This window comes from Dasypus novemcinctus, chromosome 3 (assembly GCF_030445035.2).
Source record: "Dasypus novemcinctus isolate mDasNov1 chromosome 3, mDasNov1.1.hap2, whole genome shotgun sequence".
Lineage (NCBI taxonomy): Eukaryota > Metazoa > Chordata > Mammalia > Cingulata > Dasypodidae > Dasypus > Dasypus novemcinctus.
Window position 1 is genome coordinate 171,508,588 of NC_080675.1, and position 18,293 is coordinate 171,526,880.

General features: G+C 49.1%; 1 protein-coding gene across 1 annotated transcript in view; it reads left to right on the forward strand.

Annotated features, from left to right (window-relative positions):
- The first annotated feature begins 171 nt into the window (after positions 1-171).
- ZNF710 (zinc finger protein 710) overlaps positions 172-18,293 on the forward strand; it is a 66,344-nt gene continuing 48,222 nt past the window's right edge. Inside the window, exon 1 of the mRNA XM_023591850.2 lies at positions 172-1,317. The gene's annotated coding sequence lies outside the window, so the exon portion shown is untranslated. The remainder of the gene's footprint in view (positions 1,318-18,293) is intronic.

Below are 18,293 nucleotides of genomic sequence, written 5' to 3' on the forward strand. Positions count from 1 at the left end.
AGGGCACCCCGGGTCTGCGGAGCCCGCCCAGGCGCCGCGTGAATACTTGACCCTCCGTGGCAGCTCCCGACCGACGACAGCGTGGGAGTCGTCAAGGGGCGAGGGCTGGCGAGGCGGAAGGTCGGGGGTCCCGCCTGCCCCGGCGCCCCTCGGCGCTGCGGGGGGCCGGCCGCGCGGGGCCTGACGCCCGCGCTGAGAACCGCCACGCGTCGGCGCGCCCGGGCACCGGGGCTGGGAAGCGGGGCGCGGGGACCCCCGCGGCCCTGCGCCCCTGCCCCTCCCGGGCCCTGGCGCTCGCCGCCCGCGCCGCTCCCTCGAGCATGGCCGTCCAGGGCTCCGCGAGCCCCTTTCCAAAGGGCTCCCTCGCGGCCCCGGGCTCGGCGGGGTGGCCTGCTCCCAGCCCATCTGCCCACTTTAAAACATCGGGAAGTCAGGAACACACCCAGCCTCCCACCTCAGGCTGGGGAGGGCGGCCCCCGCCGCACTCCCGACAGGGCGGGCACCCGGGAGCCGCACCCGCACCCCCCACCCCCGCCGACTCTCCTTACGGGAGGCCGCCCCAGGCTTCCCGTGGGGGGGGCCCCCGGGCCCCCTTTGTGCCGGTAGGCCCGGGCCCCCCGTTTCCATGCGAGGTTCAGACGCTCTCCCTCTCCCCCGCTTCAGTTTATCTTTGTTCCCCTTTTCTGCTGAGAGGAGAAAAAAAAAAAAAAAAGAGAGAAAGAAAGAAAAGAAGGAAAAAAGGCGTGACTTGATTTTCAAACGAAACTCCCACAGCAAACAAAACCCTTTTAGAGAAATAAGAAAGGAGGAAGAAGGAAGAAAAGAGGGAAGAAAAAAAAAAAAGGAGAAACCCCTGCAGGCTTTCAATTCGAGTGGGAGAGTTGAAGCGAAAGAAAGAGAAAGAAAGGAAGAAAAATCCTCGCTGCGGTAGAAAGAGAAAAAGAAAACTTGGGCTGACAAGAGGGGGGTGCTGGGGGGGGTTGGAAGGAAGTGAGAAAACAAAAGAGAGATAAAAGGGCTGCTCTTCTGTCTCTCTCTTCCTCTGCGAGCTGGCTTAGGAGGAGCTGTTTTGCATCCCTTCACGTCAGCCCTGCCTCATTCCCTTCTTCCAGGGAGGGAGAGCGAGCGAGAGAGGAGAGGGAGAGGAGAGAGAGAGAGAGAAAGAGAGGAGCCGGAGGGAGGGCGGCGGGAGCAGGCGGCGGGCGCGCGTGGAGGCGGGTGGCGGGCGCGCAGCAGCAGCCCGGGCTGTGGGCAGCCAGGAGCCCCCGGCCCCGGCCCGCCGAGGGCCCCAGCGCAGGAGCCGCGCCCGGACCCAGGGTGAGTGTCCCGCGCGGCCCCCGGGCCCCGGCCCCGCAGCCCGGGGCGGCGCGCCGGCGGGGGGCGCGGGGAGCGCGGGGGTGGGTCGCTGCGGCCGCGGCCGACCCGCCCCCCGCCTCTCCCCGGGGACGGCGGCGCGCAGGCCCGCGCCGCGCTGCAAACATGTCGTCTCTTCCTTTCACTTCCACATTCCCTCCTGCCGGAGCGCTGAAGGGAGCGAGGGCGAGCCGGGGAGAGCCGGGGAGATGGCGTCTGAGGGGAGGGGGGGAGGGGCAGGGAAGGAGGGAGCGAGCGAAAGAGGGCGAGAGCGGGGAGCGCGCCAAGGGGAGCGCGAGAGGGAAGCCGACGGGAAAGCGCCGCGGGGCCGGCGCCGGAGCCCGAGGCCCGGCGGGCGGCGGCGGCCGGGGGAGGGGGGGTCCCCGCACGTGGGAGGCCCGGCGTGCGCCCCCCCTCTCCCGCCCCCGGCCCGGGACTCAAAGTTTCACCCCCTCGCCGCCCCGCCCCGGCGGCTGCCCACAAACTTTACTCGCCGAGCGGGTGGGGTGGCGGCGCGTCCCCGCCGTCCGGGGGTGGGGGAGGGCCGAGGGCGCCGCCGGGGGCGCCCCGAGGTGCGCCGCGGGCGCCCCGCCCGGGTCGAGGGTGCCCCCAGGCCCCGGGGCCTGCTGGCGGCGCTGGCCGGCTCCGGGCGCGGCGGGCGCCTCCCCCCACCCCCCCACCCCGCGGTCTGGCCTTCGCCTCCCGGGTCTCTGTCGCCGCCGCCTCGTCGCCCGCTCTCTCTCCGTCTCCTCGCGGTCATTTTCCCAATTGGACGGAGCGGTGGGGTGTGAGCGCCGGCGTCCTATCGGGGTCCCCTGGGCTGCCAAGTGGGCGCGGAGCTCGGGGACCGACGGGGGCAGCCCCTTGCCTCTCCGCTCCCGGCGTGCGGATGCCCCAGATCCGGCCCTGGGGCCACCGCCCCCCTAACCGCTGACTTGCTAACTAGTGCGTGTCGGGTTTTTCCAAGTTGCCTTTTAAGATGACTTTTATGGTCGCTGCAACTGCTTCCCTCCAGTCTGTGCTGTAGTTTGGGAAGATTTTAGAGGCCCGGGAGGCGCTTGTGCGGGTTCTAACAAACCCCAAACGGTTATTAATGTATTTCTAGGCGCAGTGGTTCGGGCAGGGTCTCGTGTTGCGGGGGTTCCTTTTCACGGAGACTGTGAGGTGCCGGTACTTACCGGTCTGAGCAGGGTCAGTCTGCCGGGAACCTCCGAGGGGCTGTCCTCGTGGCCCACCCTGGAGCAGTGGCCCATCACCTTTTTTTGGCCCATCGCCTTTATTTGGCCCATCACCTTTATTTCTGTGTCAAATGGACCGTTCCAGGTGAGGGCGAGCTGGAGGGGACCTGAGCAGTCCCCGTGGGCACATGGGACCACAGAATTCCCCCGCAGGTGTGCTGAGAAGCACTTTGCGTCCTATGGGGTCACCCAGCCAGCTTTGAAGCAGCTCTCACATCCTATCTTTGTACATGTGTAAGTAAAAACAAAGTTCAGTCTGCCAGGGCCTTCATCCTGGTTGAGGCCTGGCCACCCAGGAAAGGGCCTGCTGGTCCAGGTGGGGGAAAAGAAGACATGCCCTAGTTGTCATTAGACATTAGAATATATATTTCTAGCGTTTGTGGTCAGAGTCGTTGGGCCTGTCTGGTTTAGGGTTTTGAGACCCTGAACAGCCGTCCCTTTCTCATTTGTTTTAGAGACAGTGATATTTTCTAGGGTTACCTGTTGGTTTTACCAGCTGACCCTTGGGCCACTTGTCACCTGTCCCAGGCACCTGCCAGTCCCCATCGGGGACCTCTAATTGGTCACCTACTGCTCCAACCTCATTGGTGCTCCAGGAACCATGAGGACCCAGCTTTCCTGATAGGGGCAGCGAGGGTACAGTGCTTTCTCTTGGGTAGGGGGAGTTGGACATTTGAGCCACATGTCCTTTCCTGCAGACTCACCTGGTTGCCTGTATGCCTGTGGAGGGAGCTCCAGTGTGAGCTCAAGTGAAGCCAGAGGCTCACTCTATTCTAGAGCCTTTTGCTCTTCTCAGACTGATTTCTCTAGGCAAGTCCCCATGGTGTGTGGCCCACAGGCCATTCCTTCTGTGTTTGGGCCGCTTCCATTTCAAAGTTTTATTTTAGGCTCTGTGTCTGGAGACAGGGAAACAAACAAGGTCTGGAATGGTTTCCAACTAGGGAAGAAAGGGCACTAATGGGACCACCAGAGATTTTGGACAACCTCTATTTTAGGTTTGCCCAGAGATAGTCCTCGCAGCGTTGTGCTTGGAAAGCCCAGTTTTGAATGGAGTTTGAATGGAGTAAATGAATAAGTGGAGGCGTCGAGGGGCTGGTGGAAGGCTCCTGGGCGCCCAGCATGCACTCCTCACCTGGCTCATTCTTACTCACTGCTGGATCTCTCATGCCTAGTTGTGGCCTGGCCCAGAGGACATGCTCGTTTTATTGAAGTGACAAATCTATGAATCTACTGGGTCTAATGTTAATGGTGGCTGATCTCAGCTCTTGGGCTTCAGAGCTGGACAGAGACCTTACAGGTAGTCTAAAAGAAACCTGATGCACAAGAAAAGCTCCTTGTCTGGGATCGCCCAGTAAGTGGCAAAAGCGGTGCTCACACTGAGCTTTCAGACTCGTCTCCAGCGCTCTTTCCACAGGGCTGCTGCCCCTGCTGTTGCCAGGGAGCCTGAGTCAAGCCTAGTTCCAAAAACGTACCTAGGAGAACATGAAACTTACACCCGTATTTTCCAGGTGTGTTACACACCGTTTGGGGGGATTGGACGGACCATTGTGACTACGGGGTAGCATCCACGTGCTTCTGGCTCTTTGAACGCTGACGTCTTCAAAATCCAGCAGGCCGGCAGGGCACTGGTTTCGTCATCAGGTTGCTACCGTTTTTTTGATCTGGAATGTTTTCTTCATATTGTGTCCTTGTGTGTAAGTTATTTAGGGTTGGTCAGAGGAGAAGAAAAGGGACATAAGAAAGAGACAGAGGCCTGAACTGATCTCCACTGGTGGATTAGATTGCTGTGGATTAGCTGGTTAAAATGTCAGTTTGAGGCTTGAGCCCCCAGGGCCTTGAGCAGGGCCCAGCGGAGTAGGTCCTTGGTAAATATGTGTTGAATGCAGGTACCGGAGGTGAGGAAAAGGGTTTCCCTCCCAGAAGGAACCCATGGATGATGTACAGAAGCACAGACAGGGAAGTAACGTTCACACGACAGAGTTGTGTCATGAGTCATTGCTTCAGACGAGCTCCAGGAAGGTAAGGCAGGAGGGGGCTGGGAAGAGTAGATCCCCAATGGGGTGGAACCATTGGGTGGAGACTTGAGCAAAACAATAGAATTTGAAGTAGACTCAGATATGGGAAGAAGAATCATAATTATGTAGTGAGGGCCAGCGTTGAACTGAATGCTCTGTATCATCTCTGCGCGTCCGCGCAGATGCCAGCTGCTGCATCGTTATTCCCATCGGACAGATTGGGAAACTGAAACGCAGAGGAGTTAAGTAACTTATCTGAGGTCACAGAGCTAGTAAGTGACCAAGCTGGCTGGCATCCGAACCCAGGCAAACGGACTTCAGAATTTGCCTCCCTAGAACGATGATGCGGCCGACTGCCCCCGTCTGCGCCAAGTGCTGGGTATGGGGAGCTTCAGGGTCCTTTGAAAGGATGGCAGCAGAAGAAGTGGAAAATAAATTGTTGGTCTGCAGCAAATGAGGCTGGTTAGGGAGCAGGCCCAGTGCTGCTTTTCAAGGGCCCCAGCAGTGCCCAGAGCCGGTCCACGCACTGAGGGATATAAGGGAATGCTTACGGTTCAGGACCCCAACTCTTCCCACGTGGTGCGGCTGGGACGAGGTCAAGGCTCTTTGGCAGTTGATAAAGATTTAGGAGACCTTTTTTGGGAAGGCTTGTTCTTCAGCGAAAATTCCCGTTGGCATGTATTGGAACAGGCTGGAATTTTAAAGCTAAAAATGTCATCATTGGCCTTGGAGCTCCCAGAGGGTGTTTCCTGTGTGTGCAAACCTTACCTTCCTACTCCAGCACCCTGGTGCAGGTTGTCCCAGGTCTGTGGTGTCCTAGACACGGGGCGGGTCCCCTCCTCCCAGGACTCGCCGTCTTCCTGAGAGACGGACATTAAAATAATAATTACACAAATACTCTTTAATTATAGTTGTTATGAATGCTTCAGAGGAAGAAGTCGGGGCTGAAAGAGTGGATAATCAGGTCAAGGAGGGGAGAAGGAAGACTTTCCTGAAGACGGGTCATCTAAACAGCCAGGGAGGGTGAAGAGGCCTTAACTAGGGCCCCATTGCTAGTTAACCGTTTTTAAAGATTATTCCCCTTATCCCGCCCCCACCCCAGTTGTCTGCTCTCTGTGTCCATTCGCTTGTGTATTCTTCTGTGTCTGCTTGTATTTTTTGTCAGCCGCACCTGGGATCACTGTCTCTTTTTGTTGCATCATTTTGCTGTGTCAGCTCTTCGTGTGTGCAGCACCACTCCTGGGCAGGCTGCGCTTTTTTTGCATGGGGCAGCTCTCCTTACGGGGTGCACTCCTTGCACGTGGGACACCCCTGTGTGGCACAGCACTCCTTGGGCGCATCAGCACTGCGCATGGGCCAGCTCACCACATGGTCAGGAGGCCCTGGGTTTGAACCCTGGACCTCCCACTTGGTAGGTGGACGCTCTATCCATTGAGCCAAATCTGCTTCCCTGCTGGTTAACCTTGAGGTGCACTTGGCATATCCTGTGTGGTCCCTGCACTAACAGCATCCGCACTTTTAGAAATGCAGAATCTCGGGCACCTCAGCAGACCTGCTTGGATGGGCAATTTAACAAGTTTCACGTGCACAGTCAAATGCGAGAAACACCAAGGGAATCAAAGTGCCGGGCTGGAAAAGTAGTTCCCAGCTGTGTCTTGGGAGAAGTGGGTGACCGTGGCCAAGTCACTGAGCTTCTCTGGGGAACTGGTTCCTTCCGACTTCTCTGAGCTTTGGCTTTATCTGGTTTGCACTGTGCAGGGTGAGCAGCACTGCACCCCCCACCCCACCAGGCTCATACTCTGCTCCAACTTCGGGAAGCTCTGAAGATGCCCTGACCCTCAGGGCTTTTGAGAGAGGGCAGAACAGTTCCCAAAAAGTGTACCCAGAGAGATGGCTTTACAGTGACCTGGAGAGGGTTTGGCCTGGAACAAGGGAAAAATTGGCAAGGGTCAAAAAAGCTTTGGGGAGAAAGGTGTAACATTTCTGCCAAAAGGGGAAACTAAAACGAGGGGAAGGAGGAACATGCCCAGTAGTTCCCTGCGTGTGAATTTGACACTTTAAGAAATGCTTCGCGGTTTTGTTCCTGAGGCCCCCGCATCCTGGTTCTTACGATCTATGGAGGGGCTTTAGGGGGTCACTGCCCCTGAACCTGTTGAGCTTTTCCTTGGAGAGGACCCACAGCTTTCACCGGCCTCAGTGGGGCCTGTGGCTCCCAAGAACTGAAGCTGGATGTTTTTCTTGACTAAGCTCACCCAGCTCTTTGATTAGACAGCGCTTACCTTGTCCTGGCATTTCTCTAAGCACGTCACATAGATGAGCTTGTTTAGATGGAATAACTGCTGAAGCCACACACCTAGCCAGTGACAGAACCAGGATTTGAACCCAGGCAGTGAGGCCCCAGACAGTAGGCTCCCAAAGCCTACCTCAGTAACAGGGCAGGCAGGACAGGGGACGAGCCCTTTTCATTAGCACAGAGGTTGAGATTGGAAAGGCCCGCACTTTACAAGTGAGTATCTCCCAGTTATGCATTTGTAAAACAGCGTTTTCCTAAACGTTACGAATAGCAGTGAGGTTGCCAGGCTAGCCCATGAAAGCCTGTGTTATAATTGGGCCCAACTCCTGCTCGTTTGCAAAGAAAATAATTAGAAAGTAAGAATGCTGCAGCACTAACAACTAAATCAAAAATGTTATAACTGGTAAGATGGTGCTTGAAGAATTGCACCCTTTTGAATAAGGGGGAAGGTGGTAGCAGGAAATTGGGGTAGACTCTAACACGAGGGATTAGAGAATGTTAGAGGCCAAAAGCAGGGCCACGTATATGTCAAATCAGCTTCAAAAGGTTAAATAACTGATTTTTATTACCTGCTAATTAATGTGTATAACAGGCCAGATTCTTCCTCTGTCCCTAGTTCCCTCCCCCAAATATAGAGGTCTTTAGTCTTCTGTTTTATTCATTTCTATGCTATTTGAATTCTTAATTAAAAAAAAAAAAGATATATTTCTTTCTTTCTCCCCCCGCCCCCCTTCCCCTGCCATGCTGTTTTTGCTCTCTGTGTCCATTTGCTATCTGATCTTTTCTGTATCTATTTCTGTTTTGGTCTTCTCATTTTTTCTCCTCTAGGCTTCACCGGGATTTGATCCTGGGGACCTCTGATGTGGAGAGAGGTTCTCTTAGCTGCACCACTTCAGTTCCTCCTCTCTGCTGCACTTCACCTTGACTTTCCCCTTCGTCCCTCTTTTGTTGCATCAACATCTTGCTGCATGAATCACTTGCGCGGACACTGGCTTACCACATGGGCACTCAGCTCGTTGCGCAAGTGCTCAGCTGGTCACGTAGGCACTGGCTCACCATGCAGGCATGCTTTCTCTTCTTTTTAACAGAGGCCCCAGAGATCGAACCTGGATGCTCCCGTAGGGTAGGTGGAAACCCCATCACTTGAGCTACATCTGCTTCCCTATTTGAATTTTTAGCAGTATACATTGTCTTTTATAGATACATATTTGTAAATGAAGTTTAAGGACTGTTAGAAGTTGGTTGGCCTCAAAGGGGTATTGGTTCTGTTCTCCACAGTATCATAAAGGAGTTTCTGATGGTAAATGTGTGTGATCTATTGTGTATATTTCTGGGAGTACTGAGGGAACTGTTGGAAATGAGAAGCTGAGACTAGGGATCACATTGTGACTGGAATATCTTCCCTTTCTTTTTCCTCTATCCCCAAGGGTGTAATATATACAGAATCAAAATAAAGTTAGAGTGATTCCTGCAGACAGCAGTATTTAGATGGGAAGCTACAGCTTTGGGGCGGACTCTTGGTGACGCGTGGTATGTCTTCTGGGAGGTGCCTGTGTGCATCCAGGATACCATCCCTTTCCCCCATGGGACAGCGATGGAGAAGGCTTCCGAATGGGGAAGACTGCATATTTTTGTTGAAAAAACAATAGCAAAAGTTCAGTGGTTATTTTATGTGCCACATGAGACTGTCCTCAAGGACTGCTCCAGGCCAGCCTTATCAGAAGTGGCACGTCTCCTTTGAAGGCTGCCATTGCCGTGGTTAACTGGGCTCCAATACCTGATCCCTAAGGGCCTCTGGCCTCATGAGTCCTCCCCTCAGGTCCCTTCACTAGCCACAGGCCACGAGGCCACACTGTGGACTTGCCGTTACCCAGGAGCGGTGGAAAAGCTGTCCTGCGTCCTGGTCCTCCTGAAAGCAGCCCTGCCCACCTCTGCTCTGCTCTGGGACACCTACACCTACCTACCTGGGCCACTCTCCACCTGCCCCCATCAACCCTACCACTTGTCCTCTATGTCCTGCCCTGCCTGCCTCCCGATGACTGGGCACCCTGCACTCTTCCATGCCCCAAATCCCCACCCATCGCTGCAAACATACCTCTCTCCTTTCCCTCTGACCTGCTCCCCCCCTCCCCAGTCCCCTCCTGCAGCACGTCTGTGTACCCCAGGACTTGGCAAAGACGTGTCCACCTTTTTTATTTCTTCTCTCTGTCTCCCCCTCTCCAGCTCTGCAGGCAGCTGGAGGATTTCACCAGCTCTCCCAGAGTTCCTTTGCCACCTCCTCATCCACCCAGGGTCCTGTTCTGTGACCTCCACTTAACCCAACTTCACCATAGCATTTACTGTCATGGAGATAGTCCCTCTTTCTGGGAAGTCTTACACACACACCCTTTAGCTTCTGGCTTATCACTCTGTCTGGGTCCTCCTCTTACCTCTCTGATCCCATTTTTTCTACCCCATCCTCCTCTGCTAGCTACACTTCATGCTTTTGCCACAGTTGTCTGCCCTTTCTTCCCTACCATGCCCATGATTTCTGTCTGCACAGCAAAGACTCTTGGCCTATATCCATGTCCTCGTGTCTCCTATAAACATCCTAGAACTGAGTTTCCTTTTGTTTTTAATCTAGTCTGACATCTATGCTGTTTTGCTGGAGAGTTAAGGCCATTTACATTTGTTATGGTTTTGGATATATGGTTTCTACCATCTTATTTTATGCTTTCTGTTTGTGCTTTTTCTGATTTTTTCCTCTGTTCTTTCTCTTGAATTGACTGAAAAAAAAATTTTTCCCCCTCACAGCATTTTTTCCTTTACTATTTGGAACATATTTACTCTATTTCTAGTCTTTCAATGTAGCAGATGACAAAGTTTAAAGTTAGCTGGTGACTGTATCTTTTTTCAAACAATACAAGGACCTTGGAATGTTTTATATAAAATTATTGCTGTCCCTGCTTATATTCAGTTGCTATACAATGTTTTAGTTGCTTTCTGTTTCTCTTTTTAACCCCATAGTTGAGCTTTATTTTTAATGTTCTATACAGTCTGTCTTTGCTTCGATTTACGCACATATGTACCATTTTGTTTACTCACATTTCTCCTGGTATCTTAGGCCTTCATTCTGGAATCAGAATGTATAGTGAAGGCCTTATAGTGATAAACTTTCAGTTTCTATTTGGCTGAAATTGTATTTCATCTTATTCTTAAAAAATAGTTTTACTGGGTATAAAACATTAGCTGGATGGTTATTTTCTCTTAATATTTAAAGAGAGTCTTCAACAGTCTTATGGCTTCTGTTGTTACTATTGAAAAACTGGTAGCCTGGTTATTACTCCTTTTAGGTGATCTCTGGTTCTGTGTATGTGTTTTGTTTTGTAATTCACTATTAAGTGCTATTCATTGGGTTTCCTGAAATCAAGAATTTTCATCAGTTCTATAAAAATTCCAGCCATGATCTCTGATTCTTTCCTCTCCATCATTTCTCTTTTGTCTTTCCTTTTGGAACTCCAGTTATATTTGTTTTAGATCTTATCTCATTCTCTGTGTCTCATAACTTCTTTTTCATATTTTCATGCCATTTGTTTCTTTGTGCTGTTTTGTGGGTAATTTCTTGTCTGCTTTACTTATTCTCTCTTTAGTTATTTCTAATCTTCAGGTTAACCCTTCCATTGAAGTATTTCTAGTATCATTATTATGCTGAGATTTTAATGTATTTGATATGTTTTAAGCTATTGCAGTTTTTAGTCTTTGAGTTTTAAATTTTTTTATTGTGGTAAAATATACATGTCATATAATTTACCATTTTAACCATTTTTAAGCATATAATTCACTGGCATTAAGTACATTCAGTGTTGTGTAACCATTACCACTGTCTATTTCCAGAATTTTTTTCATTTCCCCAAACAGAAACTCTGTACCATTAAGCAGTAACTCCCTGTTCCCCTCTTCCTGCAACCTTTGTTAAAATTTATTATTTTATTTATTTTTTAAAGATTTATTATTTATTTATTTATTTCTCCCCCTTTCCCATTGTCTGTTCTCTGTGTCTGTTCCCTGTGTGTTCTGTGTCGGCTTGCATTCTTGTCAGCGGCACCAGGAATCTGTCTGTCTTTGTTGTGTCATCTTGACACATCAGCTCTCCGTGTATGCAGCGCCACTCCTGGGCAGGCTGCACTTTTTTCGCATGGGGTGGCTCTCCTTGCGGGGCACACTCCTTGCGTGTGGGGTTTCCCTATGCGGGGGATACCCCTGCATGGCACAGCACTCCTTGTGCGCATCAGCACTGCATCTGGGCCAGCTCACCACATGGGTCAGGAGGCCCTGGGTTTGAACCCTGGACCTCCCATGTGGTAGGCGGATGCGCTGTTAGTTGAGCTAAATCTGCTTCTCAGTAACCTTTAGAATACACTCTGTCTCAGTGACTGCCTATTTCAGATATTTTATTACCCACTGAATTTTAATTTTGATTGACTATATTTATTTTTTTATTTCTATTCTCTTGTTTCTTGTTCCTTTTCAAATATGCATGATCTTTTTTTTAATAATATCTTACTCCTTAATTTTTAAAAAAAATTTTTATTGTAGTAACATACATAGCATAGCATTTCCCATTTTAACCACTTCCAAGTATACAGTTCAGTGGTGTTAGTCACATTCACAATATTGTGCTACCATCACCATCATCCATTACCAAAACTTTTCAGTCATCCCAAACAGAAACTCTACCCATTAAGCACTAACTTCCCAGTCCTGCCCTCACCTCCACCCCTGGTATCCCGTAACCTTCTTTCTCTATGAATTTGCATATTCTAGTTATTTCATGTAAATAAGATCATACAAGATTTGTCCTTTTGTGGCGGGCTTACTTCACTCAATTTGATGTCTTCTAAGTGCATCCATTTTGTAGCATGTGAGAACTTTATTCCTTTTTATGACTAATAATATTCTATTGTGTGATTATGCCTCATTTTATTTATCCTTTCATCTATTGACGGATACTTGGGTTCCTTCCCCTTTTTGGCTGTTGTGAATAATGCTGCTATAAACATGGGTGTACAAATGTCTGTCTGAGTCCCTGCTTTCAATTCTTTCAGATATATACCTAGAATTGGGATTTGGTATATAATTCTGTACTTACCATTCTGAAGAACCAGGAAACTGTTTCCCACAGTGGCTTTACCATATTACATTCCCACCAATGATGTACAAGGGTTTTTGTTTCTCTGCATCCTCATCAACACTTATTTTCCTTTTTTTAAAAACAATAGCCATTCTGGTGGGTGTAAGGTAGTATCTCATTGTCATTCTGACTTGTATTTTCCCCAGTGGCTAATGATGTTGAGCATCTTTTCATGTGTTTTTGGCCATTTATTTATCTTTTTTGGAGAAATTTCTATTCAAGTCCTCTGCCTATTTTTTAATTAGGTTATTTGACACTTTTTGTTGTTGAGATGTAGGAATTCTTTATATATTCTGGATATTAAACCCTTATCAGATATATGTTTTCCAAATACCCTTACTTGTGTTTTTAATTTTCCTCTTTTATTTCCTTAGTCATATTAAGCATACTTATTTGTGTTCTGTATATGATAAATCCAATTTTTTTAAAGTATTAGCAGGTATGGTTCTGTTGTTTGATGCTCCTACAGAATCCCATTCATGAGGGCTTGTGTACTTATGTGTTTTGTGAATTTTTTAATTGTGAGCTTATGTTTGTTAGAACTTTTATCTGTGGAAATGCTTTGAGGACTAGGGCGAGGGCACATTCTTCCAGGGAGGATATGTCTTTCCTTCTGCCAAACACCTGGCAGCTCTACAGATGGGTCATTTACTTTATAATGTTATATTGCGGTTTGGTGGGGGCAGGACCCCAACCCACATGAGGCCCTGCTAGTGACCACAGATTCTTAGAGGAACTTTTGTTTTTTAACTTAACCAGTGCCAACACTAAGCCAGTTTACTTTCTTCCTGATTGTACACCATCAGGCACCCTGCTTTGTCCCATTGTTCCTTTATTGCCAAATGACTTGTCTCCATTCTTGGAAGAAGCCTTAGTGGTGTCAGGCCCAAGTAAAAACAGTGCGTCTTAGCCTTCTCCAAGCTATTTCTTCCAGAATTAACTGGTTCCTCCGTATTCATAGGCCACTGTGATCTTACCTATTGGTCTCTGGGTGGGTGGGTTCAGACCCTACACTGGACACTGAGCTTTCTGAAAGCTCAGAGCTGTGTCATTTATTTCTGAAGCCCCAGTGCCCAACTCACTGTTGGGCAGAGAAGTTGGTTAATAGAAATTTATTGATTGAACAGAATTTATGGCATAATCAATACTTCTTTTCTTCTTGAATAGTAATAAAAAAAGTGACAAGCACTAACTGACTCTGTGATCTTGGACAAGTCCAGTTCACCTCAGTGTCTTAGCTGTACGATGAAGGGGTACTTCTGAGGGCTCCACTTGCTTTAAGATACTGAGATTTCCTGTGTCTTGGATGGCTGTCGGCCAAGATACCATGGGTCAGCTCTTGGCCAAGGGCTGGGAGGGGCATAGAGAGAAAGAAGGTGATTCTGAGGAAATAGAGTGAGTTGGCAGATAGGGAAGCGATAACTCAAAGATAAATTAATATTAAACAAAGATGGCATTTGAAAATTTGACTCTGAGACAACTAGGTGGCTATCTAAAAAAACGAACATCTTAAAATAAATTTCAGATGGATTAAAGATGGTCAAAACAGAAAAGGAACTTGGGGAAGTACTTTTATAAATATGTCTCAAAACCCAGAAGCCATAAAAGAAAAGATTAATAGATTTGACCCTACTAAAGTAAAAAATTTCCAAATGGCAAATCATCATAAACAAAGTCGAAAGGTTTGTTTCCCATTTGTCGAAAGTGAGAAAACATTTTTGGAACATATGTCATGGATAGAGCTAATTTCCTTAATAGCTGAAGACGATCAACCCAGTTTTTGAAATGGGCTAAGGACATGGACAGTTCATAGAAAAGGAAATACAAATGGTTCTTAACCACAAACAAAATGTTCAGCCCACTGTAAGGGAAATGCAAGCTAACTCTTGGTTGGTGGTGGGAACAGGTACACACGTTATTGTTGACAGTAGTGTAAATTGGTATAACTTCCATAGAATTTTGACAATAGTTATTAAAATTAAGTGTACAAGCAATTCCACTTCTGGGAATTTATCCTATTGAAATGTTTATATATCTGAAATGATCTATTTTTTTTAAAAGATTATTATATCATTGCTTGTAAAAGAGAAGAAGAAAAAAAGCATGGAAATAACCTAAATGCCCATCCATAGAGAACTGGAAATAAATTACCCTACAGCCACACAATGCAATACCGTGCAGTTATAAAAAAGAATGTGGAAGCTCTCTATGTACCCATTTGGAACAGTTAAGATATTTCTTAGTTGAGAAAGTAAAGGACAGAATGGCTAGCTGTGCAGTAGGAAACTGCAGTTAACAGCAGCTTCCCACAGCGGAGGCTGACTTCTTAGTGTGTACATGTGTCTACGTTTTGGATTTTGTAACTTGTGCATATACAACCTAATAAAAAATATTTTTAAAGAAGGTCAAAAGGAGGCTGGGGTGGAAGGAAGGGAAGAAGCATCTGCTCATCTCTGCTATGCATTTTCACATATGCTACTCCCCCCAGCAACGTTGTGGTTTCCATTTTTAGAGACCAAGAAACTGAGGCTCGGAAGCGTTGAAGGACTTGCTTGAGATCATGGAGAAAATTTGCCTTGGAACCTGGTGGTTTTGAACCCAGCACCTAATCCAGAGCCATTGGTTTCATTTTTTTTTTTTCCTCCTTTTTTTTCACTGACATCTCCATTGGTCCAGGGCAGTTTTGCCTGCCAGGTAGTCACTGCCACACCCGATGGCCCAGGTCCACCCTTCCCAAGAGAGTAAGCTAAGTTCCACTCCTGCCTCCTCCAGCTGGCTTGCTGGCTCAGGTGTGCCCCTGGGGCAACGCTCAGGCAGTACGTGGTGGAGACAAGCCCAGAACCCAGCAGCCACAATGAGGGGCCTTAGAGATGGGCTTTTCAGGCCTCCCTTTGAAGTTCCCAGCTTTTATCAGAGCGTCTGAACCTCAACATTCTTTCGAGGGAGCTTTTATTACAGTCTGCGAACTGGCCCCAGGTAGGTACCAGCTGCTACTAGGTGCCAAGGGAGCACTTCCTGGTGCCCCAAGCTGATGTCTTCACTTTGTTTTATGGTGGGGAAATGTTTAGGGCTGAAGTCACTTTGTACTCGGAAGATTCTGGAAAAATAACTTTTTTTCCTTCTTATTTTTCTATCCAGAGGTGCAAGTGGGCAGCATCTCTTTAACTAAAGGCAGGGATACATTTGTAATTCGTTTCACAAAAACCTCAGTACTGTTTTTCAGAGTAGGGTATTGACTGCTTCCTCTTTGCTGAAGATCAATGCTGTATGGAGGACAAAGCTAAAGGTGCTGGCCATCCGTAATATGAAGCTGCAATCTATAGGATACAGCTTCCTCCAGGGGAAGAATTCTATGTCTTTAAGAGATACAAAATCATCCAGCTCCACCTGTCCTCGTGTGCGGTGTCATATTTATTTTCCAAGTTGGGGTCATCCTTTCTTAAGAAAGAGGCAGGGTCCTTTGGGGCTGAGGAATGGTGAGGGGGAATTCCGGACGTTTTCAGGCACATCCACACCCCGCTACTTGGCATCCTCAGAAGGGAAGCGTCCTACTGGCCCAGGCTGCCCTTTTTTTCTCCCACTGCTTAGAGGGTGGACGTGGAAATGCCTTTAACATCCTAGTGCTCTTTCTGCCTGTGCAAAGTTTGTGCCCATCAGCGCCTAGCTATTTGCTGAATGCATGAATGGATAGGAGGCATCCAATAGGCATTTCCCAAGTGGACGAATTTTGATAGATGAGATAGGTTTTCAAATTTTTGGCTTTTGATCATAGTCAGGTTTTCCTGATTCTTGAATAATTAAGTACATGGCTTGTGGAATTTTTCCTTCCTTCGACCATAGGGTACCTGAGTTCTTTGCTTCAATTAAAGAGCTTTTCAGAATTCCTCTTCCATACCCCTCTTTTGGGGTTTTTATGTGTTGGTTGTAAAAACTCATTCCCAATGACCATCTAGATGAACACACCTCAGTTTAGGAAGCCTTTTCATTTCTCCTCTCCCCTTTGAATTTACTGTCTAAAGATGGCCACTGTCCTCTCCTTAAACAGAGACAAAGGTAGTTTGGCATTTGCTTTGCCTTTAATAAGCATCTCGGTCTCTCTGCTTCCTTCTTACCCCCCTCCTCCAGCAACAGTTGGTCAAAAGGCCTGTATAGAAAAGTTGGGTCCTGAGTTGTCAATGGAAATTTCTGGTGGATTTGGCTCCCACTCTTCCCATACTCGCTAGGGACTTCTGGAGAATTTTAATTTTTTTTAACTGGAAACCATATCTCAGTCCTTGAAAATATTCCTGTCCAGTTTTTTAAAAAAACTCCAGATTTGAATGTCCAAGGAATGAACAATCTATTGATCTTAACTATATTTGTTTTGTTTTTGTTGTTGTTTTGGAAAATAGCTTTTATTGATTTTCTTGTTACAAAGTGATTCACGATTATTGCAGAAAATTTAGGGAAATAAACAGGCAAAAAGAAGGAAATAAAAAACACCTGTATTCTCTTGCAGCATACCTTGCTTAAGTTTTTAAAATGAGATCATATTGTACATACAGTCTTGTTCCTTTTTTGTTTGTGTCACTATTTGTTATTACAATTTCCATTAGGTTATATATTCTCCAAGTCATTTTAAAGAGCTGCATAGTGTTCTTTTGAACATAGGCCATAATTTATTTAAGCAGTCTCCTCCACTCACGTTGTTTCCTCTTTTTCTCACTTATAAAGAGTCCTGTGGTGAACATCTTGGGTATTTTTGCAAACAGCCTTGACTGTTTCCTTGGGATACATTTCTAGAGGAGACTCACTGGGCCAAAGACATCTTCTAAAAGTTCCTGGTTTAGAGGCTTAAATTGCCCTCCAGAAATGCAGTATGGTATTTTTTAATCCTTTTAGCTGAAAACTAAGTCTTATTCTTTTGAAACATTGTTGTGAGCCTTGAAGACATCGCTTTCCAAATGTTTCACACGTCTTTAATAAGAGTAACCAGCGCGGGGAAAGGCTGAGGAGCTCGGCGTCCTTGCCCCTCAGTTCCCAGGGCAGGAAGGCTCCTCTGCTCAGACCCCAGGCCAGCGGGTAAGTGTGTGGGAAACCGTCTCAAAGTGCCCGTTCTTGGGCTGCCTGGGCAGAGGATTCCAGTCTACCAGGGACCTGCCAAGAAGATCCTCACAAACCAACATCCTGCCTTAATCCCAGAGACCCCCGCGCGCCAGCGCCATGGCGCCGGGGCCGGTCCGTGTGGTGTGGGTGAGGGGAGGGCGGCGGTCGTCCTTAGCAGGCCCCAGCCCTGCCCGCCGGCTCCTCAGTCCTCTGGTGGGGAGGCCGGGGGAGGTCTGAAGGAATTTCGGAGGAAGTAACATTTGCGTAGGCTAAATTGGGCCTTCCTGTCCTTCCTGCGCCGTGCTCCCGCTTCCTCCTTTTCCGCGCTTCCTCCTCCAGCGCCGCCTCCATTAGCTTCCCCAGAGCCGGGCGGCCCAGAGGCGTCGGTGCCTCCGGAGTCTCTCTTCCCTGGAGTCTCTCTTCCCTCTTCGGCCCAGGGGCCGCCCGCCTCCACGGGCCCGCACCCTCGCCCCTTCGGGCTTCCTCTTCAGCCCGCCCGCCTCGCCTCGCGCTGCCCTGGGTCCCCGCAGCGCCGGCCCAGCTGAGGCCCGGCCGAGCCGCCCTCCTCCTCAGGCCCGGCGGGAAGGCCCCAGGGGACACGGCCTGCCAGCTGCCGCCCGAGTGGGTTACAGAAAACAAAACACAAAACCCCCGGCCCCGGAGGTGAGGGACGGGCCCCCTTTCCGTGATCTCGCGTGCTGGAAATGCGAGGCTCGGGTTGGGAGAGGGAGGCTGGCTGTTTCCCCTGGGGTGGGCTTTGTTTAAAATTTAATATGCTCTTCCTTTCTCTCCCAGCTCCAGGCTTCTGGCTCCTTTGTCATTTTAGCCCCGTTCTCTGCCCGGTGGAGGAGATCTCTTGTCTGCGCAGTCCTCCCTCTCTTCCCGGAATGGCCCCTCCCCACCCCAGCCTCCCCGCCCCCACCCATCTGTGACCCGCCTTCGCGCCTGCCTTCCGCTCCGCAAGCTTAGATTCCCATGAAGCTTGCCACTTTGCTGCTTGGCCAAGTAAGACTTGGGGAAAACGTGGGTCCACTTTTAACGATGTTGGACCCACCAAGGGCACAAGGAGTGGGTAACTTTGGGGTCCCATGAAAAGGGCTGTGGCATCGCTGCCCCAGTGCGGGGGATGCCGGTTCCCA